The sequence below is a fragment of the Pituophis catenifer genome, unplaced genomic scaffold, assembly GCF_029215685.1.
Source record: "Pituophis catenifer annectens isolate HBS135680 unplaced genomic scaffold, rPitCat1.0.hap2 SCAF_1, whole genome shotgun sequence".
NCBI lineage: Eukaryota > Metazoa > Chordata > Lepidosauria > Squamata > Colubridae > Pituophis > Pituophis catenifer.
The window spans coordinates 140,473,287-140,497,276 of NW_027256881.1; positions in this window are offsets into that span (position 1 = coordinate 140,473,287).

Genomic DNA, 23,990 nt, shown 5'->3' on the forward strand with positions numbered 1-23,990 from the left:
AATGTCATTCCCTACCGTAGATGTCATAGGGCAGGGGTCTATGGACTGGCACAGATCTGCGGCATGTCAGAAATCGTGGTACGGCAAACAAGCAAAGCCCCATCCATGGGATGCAGGGAGCACAAGAAACCAACCCCCTCCAGTATGCAGAAAAACCTCTCTCTATGGAACCGGTCCCCAGTGCCCAAAAGGCTGGGGATCGCTGTAATAGGGCATCTACTTTTGATTTCCTACCCCTGTTCAACTACGACCATGCTTTTAAAATGTACAGGGGAGACAAAGGTTCGTGCTTGTATACTATCCAATCGTGCCATCAGTTAGTAAGGTTTTGAAATAGAACGTTGAGATTTTGCATTATCAAATATATTTTGAAATCTTCAATGTTACAGGAGCATGTAAGAAACCTATGAGTTCAAGAAACTTATAGAAAAGCAGCTCCTGATCTATAAAAGCAACATTTACATAAATATAAAGGCAACTGCTTGATACCAACATTTTTGTAATACTTGTGATGACCCATACTAGGGTATATAAAGCTCTTTATATACTAGGGTATATAAAGGTCTTTTTCATCATCTGTTACTTGAGTTCTTCCTTTATTCCTTAACTCATGGCAGTGAACATATCCAACCCATCTTCTGTCTCCTTTTTTCTCCACCACAATAATCCTATGAAGGTGGGTTGGCTGAGAGATATTGACTGGCCCAAAGTCACTCAGCTGGCTTTCATGGCTAAGGTTAAACTAGAACTCAGGGTCTCTGGCTTTCTAGCCTGGTGTCTTAACCACTGGTGGGTTTCAAATAATCCCACCATTGATTTGCCGAAAATGCGAGCGGGCAGGCAGGGGTGGGGCCAGCCAGAGGTGGTATTTGCTGGTTCTCCGAACTACTCAAAAATTCTGCTACAGGTTCGCCCGAACTGATACGAACCGGCTGAATACCACCTCGGGTCTTAACCATTAGATCAAACTGACTCTCTTTAACTATAAATGTGTCTTAACCATTAGATTAATTTAATTTAATTTAATTTAATTTAATTTAATTTAATTTAATTTAATTTAATTAATCATATTTCTATGCTGCCCAACTCCCAAGGGATTCTGTAAATTTAACCATAAATGTCAGGAATTTCATTCTACATAAAAATATATTTTTCTAGTTATGTTCCATTTTGGAAGGAAAAGCTAATTTTAATCAAAATGATTGTAATTGCTCACAATTATTTTATTCATTAATTACTCATAATTATTTTAAAATCTCAATCATTTTTCAAAATGACTTGGAATTGTAGGCCAATGCACACACATGCTTGAAAAATCACAGATTGAATTGATCACTTTCATACCATCTACTGTTGTTTCTTAACACTTTTTAAAATGGAAAAAATCAACTTAAGAAGCAACTGGCAAGTTTTAAAAAGTTGAAAATCAAGAGATAAGAAAACATGTATCGCATATGAATCAGCCTTAACCTTCTGCAGATTGTTATATATATGAACAACTCATATGTATACCAATATTTATTTATTTACTTTATGTCTTCATTTATTTTATTTATTCACCAGAGACAACTCTGGGTATTCTGCCCCAGCTACGGACCCCAAAGAATGCAACACATACAAAGTCCGTTCAAACCTTCATTTACTAAATAAACCAGTTTTTTACAACAACGGCTGTTAATTAACTGCATTAACAGCCGCCAAGAATTCAAAGAATAATACTGAAAGCTTACTGCCCAGAAGTAATTTGCAGGAAGCTGATAAGATAAGCAAGACAAGACACGAAGGTATGTGAACAGAGTTGTTCCCTGCAATTTGCTTCAATCGGCGTTCCTCCTTAAATAGGCTAAGGGAGTGGCCAATTAGCCCCAAGCCTTACTCTCGAGGAGACCTCCTCCTGAGGAGCCACTCCTGCCTTTTGGCAGCTCTGCGTGCCTGTGCATCGAGAAGAGGCTCCTCCTCTTCATCCTCTTCACTTAAGGGAGCTTCTGGAGGTTCTGAAGGCCCTGGCTGAATCCCCGCCCCTGGCACCACATCTTCTCCAGCCTCCTCATTGTCCGACTCAAGTGCCAGCTGCACAGGCTGCTGGCGTAGCACCACACCAGCCTCCTCGCTTTCAGAATCAGCTACTAGCTGCACCGGCCGCTAACGGGCCACAACACTGGGTGGCTTACAAACATTAGAAGTATTACATGTTAAAATAGTAAAACAATAAATAAATGCCATTAAAAGATGAACAGGAGGGGAGCATGAAGCACATGGAGAGAAGTGAGGTTTTTCCAAATCCAATAGCCCATATAATGTTAAGAAGCCACCAGACAGGAGGAGGATCAAAGTACACAGTGCAAAATAGATTTAATAGAACATACAGGTACTCCTCGACTTACCACAGCCTGTTTAGTCACCATTCGAAGTTACAACAGCATTGAAAAAAAATGACTTATGACCACTTTTCACATTTATGACTGTTGCAGCATCCTCATGGTCACATGATCAAACTTCAGACGCTTGGCAACTGACTCCTCATATTTGTGACGGTTGCAGTGTCCCATGGTCATGTGATCGCCTTTTGCAACCTTCTGACAAGCAAAGTCGATGGGGAAGCCAGATTCACTTAACAACCATGTTACTAACTTAACAACTGGAGTGATTCACTTAACAGCTGTGGAACGAAAGGCCTTAATATGGGGCAAAATTCAGTTAACAAATGTCTCATGTAGCAACAGAAATTTTGGGCTTAATCATGGTCATAAATCAAGGACTACCTGCAGCAAATTTGGTTCTGTACCAAATATAGAACCATGTATGACAGCTTGTATATTACCTGTTTTTGGAGTGACAGTAGTTTTCTTCTTGATGTCTGACTTGGTAAACAACTAGATTTCTGTATTAACATCCTTCTGTTGAATTTCTTATCAATGTTTTATCAGTGAAATAGAATTCCAATGCTGATAGATGTGCTTAGGAAGATAGAAATTGCATAACATCTCATTGTCCTCATGTAACACCTATTCACAGATGAGGGAGCCACAGTTCAGACAGAGCATGGTGAACAGCAAAGGAATGAGACAAAGTGATATATTCTTCCTTAATATATTCGGCCCTTATACTGACTATGTAGTGTGGGAAATTGGATTAGAAGATGAGCATGGTCTTAAAACTGGAAAAAGAAATTTCAATTACTATACTGATGACATTACTCTGATAGCTCAAAATGCAAGTGATCTGCAGGTTCTAACAATGAAAGTCAAGAAGTATAATGAAAACATGGGACTAAGATTGAATCTCAAGACAACATAATAATAAAGACAGCAGGTACGGCAGCCAGCCTCACAATTGACAATGAAGATACTGCAGTGGTGGATAGCATCTTTCTTTTATGAGCAACTATCAGAAATAAAAGAATCAGCAGACAAGAAATAAATCGCAAACTAACACTTAGAATAGCAGCGATATATTCAGATGCTGTGATGTATGAAACTGTACCTACAAAGGTCAGAATTTTGCAGACAATCAATTCTGAAGAAGCAGGATAGAACGTTTATTGGTGTTTTCAAACTCTGATGTTGGAGAAGACTCCTGAGAATGCCATGAATAATTAAGAAGCACCCAAATGCACCACAGAACAAATGAATCCAAAGTTCTCATTTGAAGCACAAGTAACCAGGGTCAAATTTTCATATTATGAGCACATTATTTGAAGACCTAACTTTCTTGAGAAGTCTATAATGATTTTTTAACTACTAGTAACCACATCAATAAATCTTCTCCATGACAATCTATCCTTAACTTGGTCTTAGAAGTCTCCCAATGGTGCACTCATCACCTCTGTAACCGAGTTGATTATTTATTTATTTATTTATTTATTTATTTTATTGCAATTTATATGCCACCCTTCTCCTGAGGGACTTAGTACGGCTTATAAGATAAAAAATTCAACAATATGAATTAAATATAAGTTAAAATCCAATTAAAATTAATTAAAATTATCACAATGTAAAAAACCGCTCAACGGGTCAGTCCATTTGATGAAAAAGCCACGTCTTCAGTTCATGGTGGAAGGAGAGGGGGTCGGGGGCTGTCCTAAGCTCGGTGGGCAAACCGTTCCAGAGGGTCGGCGCTCCCACAGAGAACGCTCTCCCCCTGGGGGCCGCCAGTCGACATTGTCTGACTGACGGCACCCTGAGGAGGCCCGCTCTGTGAGAGCACACAGGACGATGGGAGGATGGCAGAAGATGGTCCTGCAAGTACCCCGGGCCTAAGCCATGTAGGGCTTTATAGGTGAGCACCAGCACCTTGAAACGAACCCGAAGTGTTCTTATGAAGAACAGGGATCTGAAAATTGCAACACAAACAATAACAGAGTTGGAAGGGACTTTGGAGGTCATCTAGTCCAACCCCCTGCTCACACAGGAGACCTGTACTAGGGATTCGAACCGCCGAACTGCTTCAAAAAAGGTACTTGTTTTTTAGAGCGAAACTGGAGTCAACAAAACCAAGTTATACACAAATGGCTAAAAATGACAGCAAATCAATGAATTTGTGCACCTGATAGAATGTCTACTAGAAATGGGATGCAGATATTTTGAATATTCAGAAGAGACTTACTGACCTCCTCCAACTTCTAGGTGGCTTACTGGTTCTGTATTTATAAACAAATCTAATTTTGTGATGGTGTGATACCAAGGTTAAATATATCTGCCTTCTTTTTTTTTTCTCATATATACTTCTTGCAAAGAGATGGTGATGCAGCTTCCAATGTTATACTAAGCAATAATATAAAATATATAGAAGTACTGGCTGGGTCAACAGCTGCTAAAGTTTTTGTCTCTCTGACTTCATAAGTAATTATTAATCCGGATGTGTTTTCTTAACTTTTATGTTTATTTTTAAAACACATATTCTTCCAAAAAAAGTCAGTAAATCCAGTTTCATATAAGCACTTCATCAACTCTATTGCCAGGATATCTGTACCCTAAAGGGTAAACCTTACAATTGAAGTATTAGAAACAGACTGATTGAGTCCATGGCATGGTGTTCTCCCAGTGGCTTCGGAATGTCAGTTTGGAACACACAACAGTGTATAACATAAATAATTTTTCAGCTTTACTCCATTACACAGGAGTTCTAGGAGGACTTTTACAGCAGCTGGTGTTAAAAGGCATGCAAAATCAAAAGAAAATAGACTTCGTATTTCAGCAGAATCACATAGCGCAGAAGAAAGAATGTTCTCCAAGAGTTCAAAAGATTCCAGACTTTGTTACATGCACCCATGTAAAACTATTCCCGTTCCTGTGTAAATTCTTTTGTACACAAAACATAACACTGAAATCAATGGAAACATTACACTGCCTGCAGAGGTGGGTTTCAGCAGGTTCTGACCAGTTCTGGAGAACTGGTAGAGGAAATTTTGAGTAGTTCGGAGAACCGGTAGTAAAAATTCTGACTGGCCCCGCCCCCATCTATTCTCCGCCTCCCAAGTCCCAGCTGATCGGGAGGGAATAGGGATTTTGCAGTATCCTTCCCTTGGAGTGGTGAGGGAATGGAGATTTTGTAGTATCCTTCCCCTGCCACGCCCACCAAGCCATACCACGCCCACCAAGACATACCCACAGAACTGGTAGTAAAAATTTTTGAAACCCACCACTGACTGCCTGGGATTACCACTTCTAGAATGCAACATGGAATTTGGAGATATTGCATTAGGTCACATCTAATGTCCTTGATTTAAGACCCACAATTTAGGCCAAAATTTCTATTGCTAACCAAAACAGTGGTTAAATGAGTTTTGCCCCATTTTATGATCTTTTTTGCCACAATTGTTAATTCCTGCAGGTATTAAATTAGTAACAATTGTTAAATGAATCTGGCTTCCCCATTGACTTTGCTTGTCACATGGCCCCAGGACATTACAACTGCAATAATACATGCTAGTTGCCAAGCATTGATAATCCAATGTAATTTTTATGAAATAAAAATAGATAGAGATTGCCTATGCTACATACATAGGGAAAATAAAGTTAAGACTGCTCTCTGGGCCTCTATAGTGATATCCCCATACAGAAGTAGCCTTGTATTTGGCCATGCATTTAAAGGTGGAAGGGACATATTTATTGATATGATTTTATACCTCCCAACCATTTGGAGGAGTATATAAGGCACTGGCAGTGCGGCTACTTATGATATCCCACAATTGCTTGTAAAAGGATGAAAAATATTGAACCTGTATCAATACTTATAATTTCTGTTGGAATAGGTAAATTTGAAGAAAAAAAGATTGAGGCATTGGAAGAAAATTATATCTTGGCAACTGTGGCAACCAATGCCACAAGAAATATTGTGCAGGTGGAGGAAGAATGATTTCAACTTAATTTTAATTTATTCTAGAAATTAATGTCGCATCATCAGTGAAGAAACTGAAACTGAAAAGAGGATGCATATTTCAGCAGGACAACCATCTAAAACAGGCATTCAAATTTCTTAGTTAGAAGAGTTCTACAAGGCAATGTTGGAAAAAGTCCAAAGCAAAAATAGAAAACATTTGGAAGCTATTACTCCTTTTTGTCAAAAGAGGTATTAAAAAGTACTGCCTAAAAAGGTATCCACATGTTTGCATATGGCATATTCAGTGATTTTAATAAGAAGCTGTAAATAGTACTGCACATAAATACTAAGTATGCACTCAAATTTGCAGAAACATTTCATGTTTAGATTGAACTCCTAAGGAAACAAAAGTTTACACAAAGAAACCTACAATGTGACCGGGGACAACTAATATTTCTCATGGAACTCTTGATATGCTAGATTGCATCAGAATGATGTTGGATCATCTTCACAGTAAACTGTTCCCAGAGTCTTTTATCTATCCATCAAGGATAAGCTGAAATGGAATCAGAATAGAGTGGGAAGGGACCTTGGAGGTCTTCTAGTCCAACCCCCTGCTCAAGAAGGAGACCTTATACATGTGATGGCAAACCTATGGCACACGTGCCAGAGGTGGCACGCAGCACCCTCTCTGATGGCAAATGAGCCATCGCTCCAGTTCAGCCCCGCTGCACAATGGCACATGCCTCCCGCTGGCCAGCTGGTCTTAAGGTCTCTGCCGTGCATGCGTGGGGGGATGGGGGCACATGCATGGGGGGTGGGGGGCATGTGAGGGGCCACATGTGCATGCACAGGGGGGCAGGGCGCATGCAGGGGCCCACACATGCATGCGTGGGTGCCGTGCGCACATTGCATTTTGGGGGTTCGGGTGTTAAGCAATAGCCTTCATACTTTTGTATATACCTGCTTAGTAGAGCTTTCGGCCCCCCCAAGCGGTGTTCTTTTTTTATACAAAGTCAACTTATTGCCCCCACAATCCGGGTCCTCATTTTACCTACCTTGAAAGGATGGAAGGCTGAGTCAACCTTGAGCCTGGTGAGATTCGAACTTGCAGTAATTGCAGGCAGCTGGTGCTACTTAAAAGCACTTTAGTCTGCTGCGCCACCAAGGCTCTTAGTTCCAGGTTGCTTCTTTCATTGATTAGTTTTCATCCATTGTTTCTGGTTTTGTCTTCTAGTCCTTTGGAAAATAAGTTAACCCCCTTTTCTGTGTGCAGTCCCTCAAAATGGCTTCTTTGCAAGCTCATGTCTAAAACTGGGAAAAGTTCTAAACAAACTTAAAATAGGTATGTTTTTCTATGTATTGTTCACATGTAAGTTGCTGTTACAGATCATTACCAAAACTACTTTAATTTTGCCTTACATAATGTTTTGTTTTTAGTTTGTTGGTTTTAGAAATCAAATTACAATAATATTAAAATCAACTGTTAATTGTACAGTTAATCTGAACACTTTAGCGTCACTATATATTTAAATCCTTTCCTTGTCTCCGCCGTATTGTGAAGCTCACTGGAATCAGCATGAAAGTCTACAAGGAATCTCAAAGTTAACAGAGGGTGAAGTATATTTTTGATCATAGCAACCCGAAAAAAATAATTTTGCTCACATGGTGGCAGCAGTGAGAAGCATAGGAGGAAAATGGCAATGTGGGCACTTTCATAATTAGTTTACTTGACTCCATTTCAGAGTACAACGTACAACTTATACATTGACTCCTGACACATCTTGAAATAGTTATTGCATGTATTGGCTTAACAGAGACAAAAAATTATTTAATTATTTACACTTGCCAGTACTATGTACTAACTTATTATTCTTGGTTTAAACTTAGCACACCTAGGGAACTCTATATGTTTTAAGGAGATTTATTGTGGACCAGAAATCATGTTTCTATTTTATTTTATTTCATCCAATAGAATGAAGGCAATGCCCGCATTTCTTCAGAGTAGGTAATAAGATTTGAAGCCTTTTGAATTTATTCACATATTCCCTGGATGCCCTTGAAAACCTAAAATAACCACTTAACAAGTGAAGCAACAGTTCCAATGCGACACACATATTTAACCACATGATAAGAATTATCATTTTCTATAGGATGCATCTTTTGCTGGAGATGAAATCTGGCTATAAGATAAAGCAGAGGAATCAAATGAAAAGTTCAATGTGAAGCTTAACCTTCCCTGATGGTGCCTTCCAAAAAGACTCATTGAGTCCCATAATCTGCAATGAGATTGAAAATCCAAAACCTTTGCAGGGTGAAGGCTTCGGAACACCAGTGTAGCTTATATTAAAGAGCTTTATTATAAAATTTATCTAGAATTCATTTGAGAGACCCATAAATCGGTTTTAATGGAAAAGAGAGAGACGTGAAATATATATATATCCCTCCTATAACAATCATTGGGACATAGCAGTAGAATGACTTGCTTGTCTGGCAAATTACCATTGGCTTACTCTTTTACAGATATAACCATGTTACTTAAATGCTTCTGAAAGCATTACAATGCATCTTGGAAGCAGCTTAGCCCAAGCTTAGCTGATTATTGGGTAATCATCCCGTCTTTCTTCCCCCAGATGTCTATTTTCTCCGGAACAATCATTGTCCCTGAGTTATAGGCAATAGAGCTGCTATAATAGCATTCCATCCTCGGATGGGATCTCAGGGTTCCGGGCAGGAGATGAGCTGAAGAGAAATTGTCCTGTATTGTTGGATTCCTGAAATACGAGTATAATTGAGTGCTGGAAGAAATCCATTAAAACTGCCTGTAAAAATAATTTTCCTTGAATGATTATCCATGTACTATCATGGCTCACACAGTTGTAAAAAACATTTAGCACTTTATAATCCAATCTTTGCTCCTAGGCAGAGCTGGGAACGTATTCCACTTACAAAATTTTGAAATGCCTAGAAGGGTAACAACTTTTACAAAGTGTTCCTTGTGGAAATGTCCTGGAAAGTTTCCAGGATGGCATTCCAGATGTTATAGTTTTTGCAGTTAAAACCATTCCCTATATTAAATTTCCAGATACTATATACAAGCTATGCTGATTTTGATGCAGAGACAGGCTATTTCACATTAAGTGAAAGACAATGTTACTGAATTATTCCATAGATGTGCCTTAACATGTAAACTGGGAATATCAACAAAAGAGCAGAGAACCTGAACACAAATCTCTTTCTCTGGTTGATATGATAGCCATTCAAATGGAAGGGAGGATAGCTACATATAAAGGTTTGGCTATCATGGATATCATTCAAAGGCTATGTGAATTTTTTAAGTCAATGGAGCATGAGTAGCTTGAGAAAACTATATTGAGGATGGATGGATCCATATCTTGCCAATCATGTTAGTTACATATGTATTAATTGATAAATCTGCTGAATGATGATTCTTCTTCAATTTACAAATTATTTTATACAAATTCATACAAAAATACATTTTTGAGCTGAGAACTGCTTTGTAAATTTTGAAAAAACAAAACCTCCTAAACAAAACTCACATTTCCCTTATGTTAGTTCAGAAAATGTCTAAAAACATGAGCAAAGGAAAACCTTGAACATTCCTGCCTCAACCTAAACGTAGGCTCATGAGAATTCACATGGGCAGAAGGACTTTTTAGTCACTCTGCAACATATACAGTTTTGGCCAATTTTTACTCAGAAATACAAAAATTGCATTTTAAAGATATGTAGCGTTGCAACTTAATTTGTATGTTAGAACCCAGTTCCCTTATTTACTGCTGCTACTGCGTTATTGTTAAATGCTTCTGTTTTCTTCATTGAGATAGTTCAGCCAATCAGGCATTACAAAACAGAGTAACAGAGTTGGAAGGAACATTGGAGATCTTCTATTCCAGCCTCCTGCTCAAGCAGGAGAACCTATGCCCGTGATGGCGAACCTATGGCACGCGTGCCACCTGTGGCACATGGAGCCATGTCGCCTGGCACGCCAGCTCAGCTCTCTCTAGGAGTCTCTGGAAGCTGGGGACAGCAAAAACGTTATTTCCTGTCCAACCGAAAGTTGGAAAATGGGCCGTTTCGGGCCTCCGGAGGGCCTCCGATGGGGTGGGGAAGGCTGTTTTCGCCCTCCCCAGATGCATAGAGAGGATCTGGAGCCAGGTAAGAAAGAAAAATGGGCCTACTGGGCCATCACGTGCCAGGAGTGGGGGAGGGGGGAGGGGGGTTGCACGAGGATGTGCAGGGCAGGGCGCATAGAATTATGGGTGTGGGCATGTGCACGAACCTCCCCCGCCCGCCCTCTTTCTGGCACGCGATGGCAAAAAGGTTAGCCATCACTGCCCTATGCCATTTCAGACAAATGGCTGTCCAATCTCTTCTTATAATATCTCCAGTGATGAAGCACCCACAATTTCTTGAGGCAAGCCATTCCACTGGTTAATTGTATAATAAATATAATAAATACATAATAAATGCAACATCACAGAGCCAATCAAGTTCGGGCTATTGATGTCATCAATGAATATAAGAAGAAATACATTGCCTTCACTTTGAAGTTCTAGTGTTGCACTAGTTGTGTCACAAGGGACATTAAACTGCACATTCTGACTTGTACTATTTCAGTACTTCCTGTTCTGAAGTGAATTGCTGGGTTACATTGGGTTCACAGCAGCTGCACAACAGCACATCTGTTGCATAATAGCACATCAGGATAAACATGTGAATGTAAATGTCATTTAGTGGAATGTTCAGGGAGCAGTTAAATTGCTCACCTGGAGAGTGAGATGGGCAATATTAAATAAATAAACATTTAAGGAGCTCCTCTCACTTGTAAACACAATGCTCTGTTAACCTCTCTAATACTCCAATAATCAAATGATGGAGGGGGGAATTAAAAAGATTTTGCTAAAATTAATACCCAAGGTTTGGCTCAATTCTCACTCCATGCACAAACGGTACTATCTTAGCGCACACTGATTATCCAGCTATGTGGCCTTTGCAGTAATTTTAACTTTAATTTACTGAGACAAGAAATAATCAAATTGGAAGTGTGCCCTAACAGAGAAATTGAGAAAAGGCCTGATTCTTTAGAGGGCCGTACCTGCTCTCCTATTCCTGTCCAAGCATACAACAAGCTCCCATTATGTGTTATTATTCTGTGTTATTTTTGTCTTATATTGGTTAATCACTGTAAAGAAAAACTGGAGAAAGAGAATATACCCCCTTTTTTTTTTCCAAATGAAACTTGTTGAGAATTATAATCCTATTACTGAGCAGAAAGGTGGGAGATAATTTGAATAAATTTGAATGAATAAGAATCTTTTCTGGACCCTTAGGTACCCTGTAATTTCCCCCCTCAGTGATATGAAAAAGCTGCTTCATTGCAGTTCATATTAAATAAAATCTTGTTTTCTAGATTTCAGGAGCAACCATGCTTTTTTCTCTGGCTTTGAATTCAACATCAATAATGTGCTCTTTCTGGGCCAAACAGCTGTCTGAAGACACCACTGGAAATACTTTTGGCTCTAAATTAGTTTAAGATTGGGACTGCATTAATAGCGCTTTCAAAAGTTCAAAATAGATTTTTTTTTATTAAAAAAACATGAAAAATCAAAGGGTTTATCCACACAGCAGTATTAATGTGCTTTCTTCTCATTCTACTATAGCCTACCTTTACTATGGCTTGACAGTCAGGCTGGTCAGTGGTGCTGGCCCCGTAGAATATAACACAAGATACTTTTAGGGCATCAATTATGGGTTCCTTGCTGGGTTTTTTTTTTTTCTTTCCACCCTGGATCACCACTAAAAGCTGTTTTCAGAGGGTAGAGGTGGCAGTCTTTCCAGCCTTTTGAGATTAACTCCTTCTCATAGGTCCACTTTATTGAGAACTTTTTTTAATTTAGAAGTTAGGTGAGGGAGGAGACTGTCCAATGGGCTTGTTGAACTGGGTTACCAGGAGCAGCAGTTCTGGTTCCCAAAGAAGAGGTTGTCAATGAGCCAGGAAAAATCCTGATTAATGAACTCCAGAAGGCTCTTTTAAGAGCCATTCCAAGGTTTTTGAAAAAGCTGGTGGCATTTTTTGATCAGATCATTTGCAGAGTTCTATCGACAGCCGCTGACTGCATTCCATTCCAAAATTCAACCGTGGGTTAAATTAATATGACTTGTATTTGCAGAAACACTGAAAATCTTTTGAAGTTCTGTCTCAAATGACAACTGCAACTCATACATGGCAGTAAGGAGAAAGTACTGTTTCTTCTAGATGGCTTCCAGGTACAATTCAAGGTGCTAGCTACCACATAAAGCTCTTCATAGACTAAACCCTGATTATTTGAGGGGCCATTTAACTCTGATAGTTGCTGATTGGCTGATTAAATCTGGCAGTGAGGGCATTTCAAGTTCCCTCAAAGAAACAATGCCTTTTGGCAAATTCCTCAGAGGCATGTATTTATTTATAAATAAATAAATAATTTATATGCCATCATCTCACCAATAAGGCAACTTACCAATAGCAATAGTAAATAGCAAAAAGATTAAAAACAATTAAAATTAAGAAAAGCTATCTAAGGCATGCCTTTTCTATTGTATCAGTAACCTTGCTCTAAAGATTTGTATTATTCCCATCATGATAGAGTTCTGGACGGCACTAAAAACTTGGCTATTTTTCCAGGCCTTGGAGTAAAATGGTTGATGAGTCCCAATAACATTTTGTGTTGTTCTACTTTTTTCCCCCTCTCTCTCTGGACACCTGTCATCTATCTTTCTATTTTATCGGTCTGGCTTTTTAAAATAAAAATCACCCAGAGTCGCTTGGAGTCAGGCATTCTTTAAATCTAGGTGAAGCAATAAACAGCATGGCTGATTCTGCATGCAAAGTGAAAGCGATGAAGAACTGGTATCCAATTTGCTACTGGCAGACTTCAAAGACACCAAAAATAAAAAGCCAAAACTGTCCAAATAAGTAAAATGAAGAGGAAAAAAAAAAAAGCACACACAAAAAAATCCAATTTCAGTAGCTATCTGGATTTTTTAAGCACTAGCTCTTTTCATTTCACTGGGTCACCAAACCAGAAAATGTCTGGGAGGGAGAAGAGCGAAGACGTTCTTGCATGTAATTTACCCGTTCCGAAGCACTTTCTCCAAACCATGCCAGATACCATAAAGCTCTCTGTCAGTGATTAGAAATTATTGTACAAGCCGCATATATCGGGTACACAATTGCTAATGAAATGCACACAAGATGATAAACAACTTCCTTTTCCTGCTGAAGTCCAGCTGCAACTAGGCCTTGTCTCCTTGAAGCGGTAAATCAAGCCTTTGTACTCCAGGAGGATTCAATCAGCTGCAGGTGTGGGCCCGGCAGAACCTGCCTGGGATTAGGTAGCAGCATTTGAGAGGGAGACCCCAAACAGCTCCGGCAATCTACACACATGTGGACAGGCTTTGGAGAAAGCAAAGGAAAAACACTGATGAAATGTGGCACGGGACCATGGAATGTGACTTTAGGCTTCCACATCTGCAAGAAAAGGGAGCAAAGAACGGCCCTAATTTTACAGCAATGATGTCACACGGGGGAAACGTATGACACTGAAAATGGCGGCGGCTGCTGAGCCTCCATTTTAACCACTTTAGATGCATCTCTCTAGCCAAGCCATGCCAGGAATGAAGTCTTATCATCCACACGGTGGATTTGGAAAAGCAACTCGCAAGAACACAATGCGGCAGTAACAAAATCCCCTCAGGGATTTTTTGCTGCACAGTCCTTTCTTCAGACTGCAAATTTGTAGAGAGAATATTTGGGATTTTGGTCCCAAAAAATCCACACTACAGTTCCATCAAGTATTGTCATGTTATACTTTGTTGCATGAGTTCTTCATATACAGCTCTTCTGTTTTTAAAAACAATGGTTTGTACACACGAAGAAGCCTTCCATGTAGGTCTAGTATTCGTATTAAAAAGTTAATATATAGGTTTTTTTAAAAACCCATATATATTTTTTTAAAAAGAATCTGTTTTGCATTAGGTTATTTTGATAAGTGAAGTTAAGCATTACTTTTGACCATATATGATTTAGCTATTATGTCATTAATTCATGTACGATTCATGTACAACCTATCTGAATAATGATTGTGGTTTTCTGCTTTACAAATTCACCTACTTCACCAGAAACCAAGAGAGTCAAATTTCTCACAGCATCTGGTTTCCATTTTAGGTAATTGCTATTTTCAGGAGTTATAATCATGTGTTATTGTAAGGACCACAGTGTCAATCACTCCACTAATGGGGAAAATTCAATGCCTAAATAATACCTATGAGAACAAGAAACTGACTTAAACAGGTGCATTTAGACACTTTGGTTTAAGGGTAATGCTAGTCTATCAATTTAAACAAATCATTTTAAGGGGAATTTTTATGATTTCCATACCATTTGAAAATGCAATGTTTAATAAATGGATATTAATCTGCAGGATTAGTTTATACATTACATCAAGCAGGATCAGAAGAAAGCTTCTGGAACAAACTAGATCACAAAAGATCCTCTTAAGCTGACCTTCCAGAAATGAAACCATATCAAAAATTATGAATTTGGATTATGAAGTGTAACTGCTGCTTCTGCTCCATGTCAGTTTGCTTGAGGAGATTTAGGTCATATCTGGACCACATCCTATGCCCTTAACGTGTTTGTGTCCTGCACTGAGGGCAGTTTGACTCTAAGCTGATTTAAGAAAATCCTGTTTTCCCTTACTACAGGTTTTGTTGCAATAGGATTTTTTTATACGTAGTCCTCGTTTAGTGAGCACAATTTGGACCGTAACTTGGTTGTTAAGTGATATAGTTGCCAAGTGAAACTGACTGTTGTTATGATTTTATTTCAGTTTTCTTTTGCTTTACAGATCTGCAAAGGTCGTAAATGCGAGGATTTGTAGCAAAGTTACTTTTTCATCACCGTTGTAAATATGAACAATCACTATTCCAGGCAGTCGCTAAATGAGAATTACCTGTTCTACCATAATGATTGTAGCATTTGCGTTATATAAAGAATATCCCTAGTTTGAAACTTGGTGGGTTTTAAATTATTTTTCTTTCCTATAGCTACTTATTTTTCCACTCGGCTTTTCTTTTTTTTAACAAGTTCATCGGTGTACTATGTTTTTTTCCAGCCAGTTGCTTGGAAAAATTATGAAATGGTGCACCAACAGATCTGTTAAAAAAAAAAAAAAAACCAAAGACCCCCGTGAAAAAGTAGGTAGAGCAGGCAAAGAAAAATAGCTATTAAAAAATAAAATCTGATGACTCTGGGGACATTCTGCACGTAACATAAACAGCACAACCATTAGTCTAGTAAGAGAGACCTACTATTTTTATTTTTTAGTTTATTTGTTCAAAGTATGTGTCTGCCCGACTCATAAAGGCAACTTTGGGTAGCTGACATCAGGATTAAAAACAACACACAAAAATATCAGAGCGAGAATCTAAAAAGCACATCACATCTAAGAGCAGTCACATAGTGGTTAAACAAGCCCTGTAAAGACAGGCTCACTTAAAGCCTGGCTCACTGCCCAGGCTAAAAGCTAGCTCTTGGGTGCCTTGTAAAAGGCCAGCAGAGGTGGGGCCATCAAGATTTAAGAGGTGCATTGTTTCACAGCAAAGGTATCATGCGTCCTAAATCCCATCAGATGACATGGTTAAATAGAAAGGACCAGAAGCCTGCTTACCTGGTTGAATCTTATGGGCCAAAATCTGCAAATAACTGGGCCTGCGCCGTGAAGGGTTTGGTAGGTGATAACCAACACCTTGAATTGCACTGGAAGACTACTGAGAGCCACGGCAATTCATGTAGCATGGGGGTTATATGACTATATCTTTTTGCTCAACTGTGCTGCTCCTTATGAGTGATTTGAAAGAATAGCCTCATGGACAGTAGATTGCACTAATCCAAATGTGAGGTGACCAATGTGTGAATGATCATGAGAAGGACCTAAGAAGGGGCACAATTGATGCACAAGATGGATCTGTGCAAAAGCCCTCCTAGTCGCAGCCATCACCTCTTCTTCAGGCAACAGTCAAGAAGGTCCATGGGGACCTTCAGCTGTGTGCCAGTTCTATCTGAGGGAACATTACCCTCTCCAGAACACGTGATGGAAAGTGCCCAGATAAGGGGTACGGGGAGTGGCATTAAACCTCACAGCTTCTTGGAAGAGCTGAGGTTAAACCTGTCCCCCCTCTCCCCCCAATAGGCCCTCATAGCTTCTTGACGAGCCTTAGTCAATCTTTTTTCATCTGTAGGAACCCTTGAAATAAATATCAGGTTTCAGGGAACCCTGTAACAAAAACTATTATATCTAGTTTACAATATGTTCCAAGGAGTCCTCAGGTTACAATGGCAATTTGTGACTGGGACAGCAATTGGGACTGGGAATTTCCATTGCTAAACTATGTGGTCATAAGGCACAATGTCATGTGACAGCATCACTTAACAAGATCAATTCCATCAATCCCATTACTGTCATAACCTTAGAACCATGTAGGTCATTAAGTGAGACTTAGGAAAGCAGGCCAGTACATGAGTATTTTGGTGCCATGGGCAGGTGCAGTAGGTGCATGGGAGGTGGGATAGGGTGCTGCAAGCAGGCAATATGGAGTGTGGATTGGCAAAAAAAAAAAAGTCACAGGAGCAACTTCCAACTTCCTGCTCACTTTCCCATTGACTTTACTTCCCCCAGCTGACTTTCACCATTATCATCTTCCTTTTGCTGCTGATGTATGCCAGGCTGAGGCAACTGCTGGACCATTGTGAGATCTTTGGAAATTTATGTAAGCCTTTACGCATCCACAGGGAGTCACTGAGGCCTCACAGGGCTGTGTGAAGTCCTCGAGAGACCTTGCAAAGGGCCAGCAGATGCCTCAGCCTGGCGCACCACAGTGACTGGAGTAAGAAGAAGATGGTTAGCTGGAGGAGAAAAAGATGGGCAGTGGGAGTGGAGTGCAGAGCAGCCAAAAGGGCAGAGAAGGTGGGGGTGGTAGGAGGTTGGGAGAAGTTGAAGTAGAGGCAGTGTGGCAGGACAGGAGAAGCATGATTCATTATGTGGTATAGCCACATTTGCGTAACAACCGCTTCTCTTAGCTATGGAAATTCTGGTCCCAATTAGAGTTGTTAAATGAGGACTGTCTGTATGCTTCAAAAAATTTGGGCGGTTCCCTTCTGAAATGTTTCTCATACTCGCTCTTTCTGTGGATCTTTTACATGTCAGTTGTTTAGTCTGCAGCTCTCTCTCCTGTCCCGCAAAGTCATTCCCACATATATTACAATCCAGGGTAATATTGTCTCATCCTGCCCCTCCCCAAAAATGGTTGATGGGCCATATTGGCAAAGCAGCTACCTAACAATGTAGATAAGTCTTTGCAAAGAATAGTTTGTTTAAGGACATCTGATAAATGGAGAGTATCTAGGCTCTGAATGTAGGTTTGTTGGTTTCAACTGTACTAAAAGTGACCCAGTGCAGGGTGGATGAACCCTATAGTAGTAGACTAGATAATACCATATTGGACTGCAAACAAGACTAATAATACAACAGGAAAAGCGATGCTGTTTTTTCCCCCTGACATTCTGATTTTACACTGCAAATGGTTTTATGTGAAACATAACCGAAAAAAGAGTATTCCTGCAGAATATATTTGTATCAAAGTAAATTCCACCCCAAGTGACCTAAGATGGGGGTGGGGATTTTGTCTCCCCCACCCCCAGCTTCTTGGATTACAATCCATAGTGGGTTGATTGCTAAGCATTGTCCAATGTGTCTAGGACTGGAATGGTACATCTTGGTGAGGCCAACTCACTGCAGCCAACTTGCCATGGCCAACTCACTATGGGACAGCTCACTGCAGGACAATTCAACAATTCAGTTTAAGTATTTTAAATAATTTTAAAAATATTTTAATTGTTGTCATTCACATTTCATTCTGTCCCTCTTTCTTTAATGATTCTGTTCCACCATTTCTTCAATATTAGTATACCGTATTATTCGGATTATAAAACGCACCTACCTTTATTGGTGAGGAAAACAGGAAAAATAAATCTGCCTCTGCCTCCCAGCAATTTTGCCTCATTGCAGCAAACAGCAAAGAGCCTGCTTTACTTTCATTTTCGTTTTCAGCATAGTTTGATTAGCACAAGGGGAAAAAAATCTGCTCCAGAAATTTACCTCCTTGCAGCAAACAGCAGAGCCCTGCGCAAAGCAGCTGAGAGTCGGGAGGCCAATCCAATCAACTTGTGCTAATTAGGATGTGCTGAAGCTGAAAGGAACTGTTTTTTTTTTTTGCTGCTTGTTGCAAGGAGGTAACTGCTGGGAGGCAGAGGCCAAAGAGTGGGGGCCAGTGGATGGGTGGGGCTACATTCAGTGTATAAGACGCACCTAAATTTTCACCCTCTTTTAGGGGGGAAAAAGGTGCATTTTATACTCCGAAAAATACAGTAACTCATGAGTTGTCCTGAGGCAAGTTGGCTATGGCAAGTTGCCCCCACAGCAAGTTAACTGTGGCAAGTTGGCGGTGGCGAATTGGGAGAGGCGAGTTGGCCATACAGAGTTGTCCTAGACCCGTCTAGGACACTGGAGGTTGGAGTACAACAATATAAAGAGGGACACAGAATCACCACACCTGTGCTTGTTTCATAGAGGGGGGAAACATTTTTTATGTGTGGTTATGAATTCTGCTGAATATCACTTTTCCTGCACTATACAGCTGCACTGCGCATGTGGGAGTAGAAAGCTTCCCTTAGCAATAATAGTATATACTACAAAATTAACACTGCATTAGAACTTTAAGGAGACGAATTGGCCAAACTGTATTTCCAGACATTTTTGTCTCAAGAGAATATACTTTTTCCATAAAATAGATGATTATTCCTGCCTATCCCACAGGCAGGCACATAACTAGCACCTGCCTACAGCCTAGCAAAAGTTTTAATATTTAATTTTACTGGTAACATAAAGTGCCTCTCTGCTTTGAGAGGAACAAAATACTGAATTTCTAACTATTTATTTGACCCAAGTTATTATATTAGGCACACAATACACATCTTACATTGTTTCTGAAATTGTAAAGAAAAATTATCACTGACTATATCCAGCCAGAGAAAGCACCTCTTTGGCCCATCATTAAGAACAGAAAATATGGACAGTTTTCAACAGAGCTGAGCAAAGGTACCAAAGAAGCAGGAGCAAGAAGTACTTGAACCAGACCTTCATTATACCACCAGACTCTTCAAGGGTGGCTTACATAGTTCGACGTGAATGATGTCATGTATTATGACAGCCTTCCTGTGCCTGACAGCCTCCAGATATGTTAGGGTTGCAGGTCCCAGAATTCCCAGACAGATGTGCCATGCAGGCCACCAGGATAGAAAACATTGGCTGGTTTGTAGATCAATCTGAAGCTGATTCTAAGCAGGCATCTCTTATAAACGACTCAAGGGTTCTCAGGACCCTTGAGTCTCCCTTGAGGACAGGGAGAGGGGAAAAATGTCTTACTATCCATTTCCTCTATCCTATGAAGTTTTAGAAGAATCATGCTACTCCTATCATATCCACTTAGTTCTAGAAATCTGTTCTTCATAGGGAAAGCGTAAAGGTAAAGATAAAGATTGTCCCTGTTTAGTTGTCTCCAACTCTAGAGGACAGTGCTCATCTCTGTTTTTTAGCTGAGGGAGCTAGCATTGTCCAAAGACACTTCTGTTGCCATGTGAGCAGCATGGCTATACGCCAAAGTGCATGAAATGCTGTTACCTTCCCACTGAAGTGGTATCTATTTATCAACTTGCATTTGCATGATTTCGAATTGTTGATGGTCAGGAGCTGGGGCTGGAACTCACCCTGTCATGCAGCACCCGGATCTCAAACCCAGGCTGTCAGGTTTCCAGAAGCCAAGTTCAGCAACTTTAACTGCTGAGCCATTGTGCCCTGTAGGGAAAGCATATTAACTACCTATTTTGTACTCCTTCCGGTTCTCTAAGTGGGGGGAACAGGGCACATACCTTGTGATGTGACCCATACTTCATCATACTTGGAGAAGCAGGATAGGAAATGTATTGATGTCTCTGAATTTTGGTGTTGGAGAAGACTCCTGAGAATACTACGAGCAGCCAAGAAAACAAATAAATAGATCATTGAACAAATCAATCCTGAATTCTCACTTAGAAATGATTACAGGCTCAAATTATCTTACTTTGGGCAAATTCTGCAAAGACCCAGCTCTCTAGTAAAAGACTCTAATGCTGGAATGGTAGAAGGAAAATAAGAAGAGGATCCATCCAGCAGCAAGTTATGGATTCAGAATAGAGGCAATGAATGCACCATTAGGAAACATGAAAAAACAGGTTAGGAATTGTTCATTATGAAGAAAATTGATCTATGCTATTGTTAACAGTTGAAAATGATTTAATGTCACATAACTAATCACAGACTCATCATACTTGGAGGAGATCAACTGAAATCAGTGACAGTCAAATTAATTCTGAATAACTTAAATCTCATTTATTTCAGTGGGAATGATTAAATATGTATTCAGATAACTAATCTCAAATTGACAAATGCTCTCATGGTATAGAATGATATTTGAGAAAAGATAGATTCTTTGTCAGCCCAGAAGCCTTTGTAATGTTTAAATTAGGCCTTCCTAAATCTGCTAATAAATACATCTTGCTTTACTTGATTTTAATTTTTCATTGGGGATATTAAGTGGTAGTATAAAACAGACAGGTGTTCATCATGTCCTACTAGCTGTTGTGTAGTTGAGGATGTCCAACTTACAATTTTGAAAGGATATGTCCACATGACATTGCCTTTGTCTCATTTCCAGTCTGCCACAAAGTCATCTCAATGTCATCTTTAGCTACTTTGGTTGAAAGTAGTTCTTTTCCCAACCAACACAAGACTTGGTGTGGATACAATCTATGTCACCTCATTTATGATCTTGGAGATGACATGCTCAAGGATTGGAATCTGCTCGTCTATTGGCTACATTTGGCTGCTTGTGGACACACACTCTGACTTCTGGCCACTAGGCCCTTTTGGCTTGGGCTGTAAAAGGGACTGGAAAACACAATAGGTATTACATCAGCTATTTATATCCACAGGTTTAGGTTCTTTTGACAGAGGTTAGATCTGTTTTTACAATACGATTCTGATATAACTTGCTTAAGAGTAGTAATTGGAACGGTAACTCCATTGCTAAGTTAGTTAGTTATAAAGTGCAATGTCATGTGACTTCACTAACTTATGACAGCAGTTGTGGCAGTCCCAGTTACCATTGTTAGGTGAATCGCATGCATTCTCAATCTCCCATTGCAACTTCCTGCTGGTTCTTGACTTTGCTTGGTAGAAGTCAGCAGGGAAGGTTGCAAATGATGATCATGTGACTGTGGGACGCTGCAACCATTGTTTCATTTTATTGTAACTTGAGGTATGGGAGGAGACACTGCCATTTTGCCTGCTCTGTGGCTACTTCCAGGTGCTGCTGGATACAGCTACTCAACGCCAGCACATCAGTGGCTCTACCTAGTATCTCTTCTCTATGTCTATCAAATGGGCTTTGGAGTTTGGCTTAGTGATCTTTCAGAAAAGCAATAGATCTGTCTTTAGAAATAGCGCAAGTGACAGGACACAGAGCAATCCCCCTCTCCCCCCATCAACCAGTTATTCTGTCAGTTTGAAAAATAGATAAACCTTGTGATGCACATGCCACCCGAGAAACTGGCAAAAATGTTTAAAGATAAATCAGCTAAATGTTGGAAATATCACCAGCTACCAGGTTCATATTACCATATGTGGTGGACATGTTCAGAAGCTAAACACTATTGGAATAAAATTAAGATATGGCTGGAAGAAATGATACAACAATGTATTGATTTTAAATCAGAGCTGTTCCTACTGGGTATCCTCCCAGAAAAGATTAGTAAAGAAAATATTTATTTGATTATACATGTAATAACAGCTGCAAGGACTGTTTATGCACAAAATTGGAAAGCAGAGAAGATACTTTGGAAGGAGAAGTAATTAAAAAAAAATTAGACTGTGTAGAAATGAATAGATTGACTTTGATTGATTAAAGAAAGAGAAGTTTCAGAATACTTTAAGATATGGAATCAATTTTACCATTGGTTAGAAAAGAGGTATAAATAACTAAATTAATAGTTATGTATAAAAAGGGCTATAATTAGAATATTGTGTTAGTGATGAATTGTTGTAATGGATTGGACGAGAATGAAGATAGAAGAAACAACAAAAAGAGGAATTTTTGGAGACAACACCGAGATGTCACATGAAATGAATGACTGATGTATTAAATGTTTGTTTGTCTAAAAAAAATATATATATATTAAAAAAAAACCTTGTGATCCAAGCATTTTCTTCAACCCTGCCCTATCACAGATTAAGGAAGATGACTGGTAGGTGATGCCGGAGAGGAGAGGAAAGGAAGCCAGGGAATCCATCCAAAACACATTGGGCATTAAAGTGGTAAAAACAGCATCATTCACTACCTTGTTACTAAAACAGATTAAGACTTGTCTGTCAGGGCAGAGGAATTTATGCCAGTATATTTTCCTGCCAACTCAAGGACTGGAGGACTTTATGTTAATGCAGCCATCTGGAAGAGCCTTAGATTCACCTCTTTTCCCCAATGCTGAGCTTAATTCATTCCTATGATACTAGCTAATTTCTGTTTCCCTACTAACTCTGCCTTAGTTTTAATTCTTTTTGTTTTGTTTTGCTTTTTGTGAAGCTAACAAGATTTAGATTTTTCCTACCTGCACCTGCCCTGTGTTGCCTGCCTTTTGAAACTGACAATGATCTGAGGTGATTCTGAAATAAATGAAGGCAAAAACATTCTATTCTTTTAGAATCCGGTAAGTAATAACATTAATGTAAAGTTAATGTGGAGCCATACAACTATCACAGAAAGGAAAACAATGAGATGGGAAGAAGTCTTATTGTAGGAATCTAATTCCTTAGATCTTCAAATAGATTTCGACAATCAAAATTCCCAGACCCGACTTTTTTCTCACCAACTGTCCTGAATCTGAAAAGCAACTTCTGAAAATTCAAACTCTGTGTGCACTGAATAATATGAGATGGAGAGAAGAGGAATCATGAAAGGAATTTCCTTCCTTGACATTTAAAGAAGTTTTTATTTAACAGTCAGTTCCAATAAATTAAATGTGGCTTAGTTCTGAAATATGTACAGGATTGTCAATAAAGGACATTGACAATATATGTAGCTCAGAGTTGAATTGAAGTGTCCTTGGTGCTTTCGGAGCTCAGTTGTTTTCTTGCAGACATTTCATTACCAAACTAGGTAACATCATCACTGCTAGTACTGATGATGTTATCTACTTCGGGAAATGGAACATCTGCAAGAAAACAACCAAGCTCTGAAAGCACCAAGAACTTCTCATATAGGATTGTTTCAACAAGCCAATGCATGAATATCAGAGCTATCAGTAAAATTTAAGGGTGGTGGGCAGAAAACAAACTGAACAGGAAACAATGAAAATAAGCCAATGGTTCCAGGGGAGAAAGAAACCCAGAAATGGCTGACAGGACAAGGCAGGTGTTTCTATTAATGGAGACCATCCTTGCTCAGCAGCTCCTGAG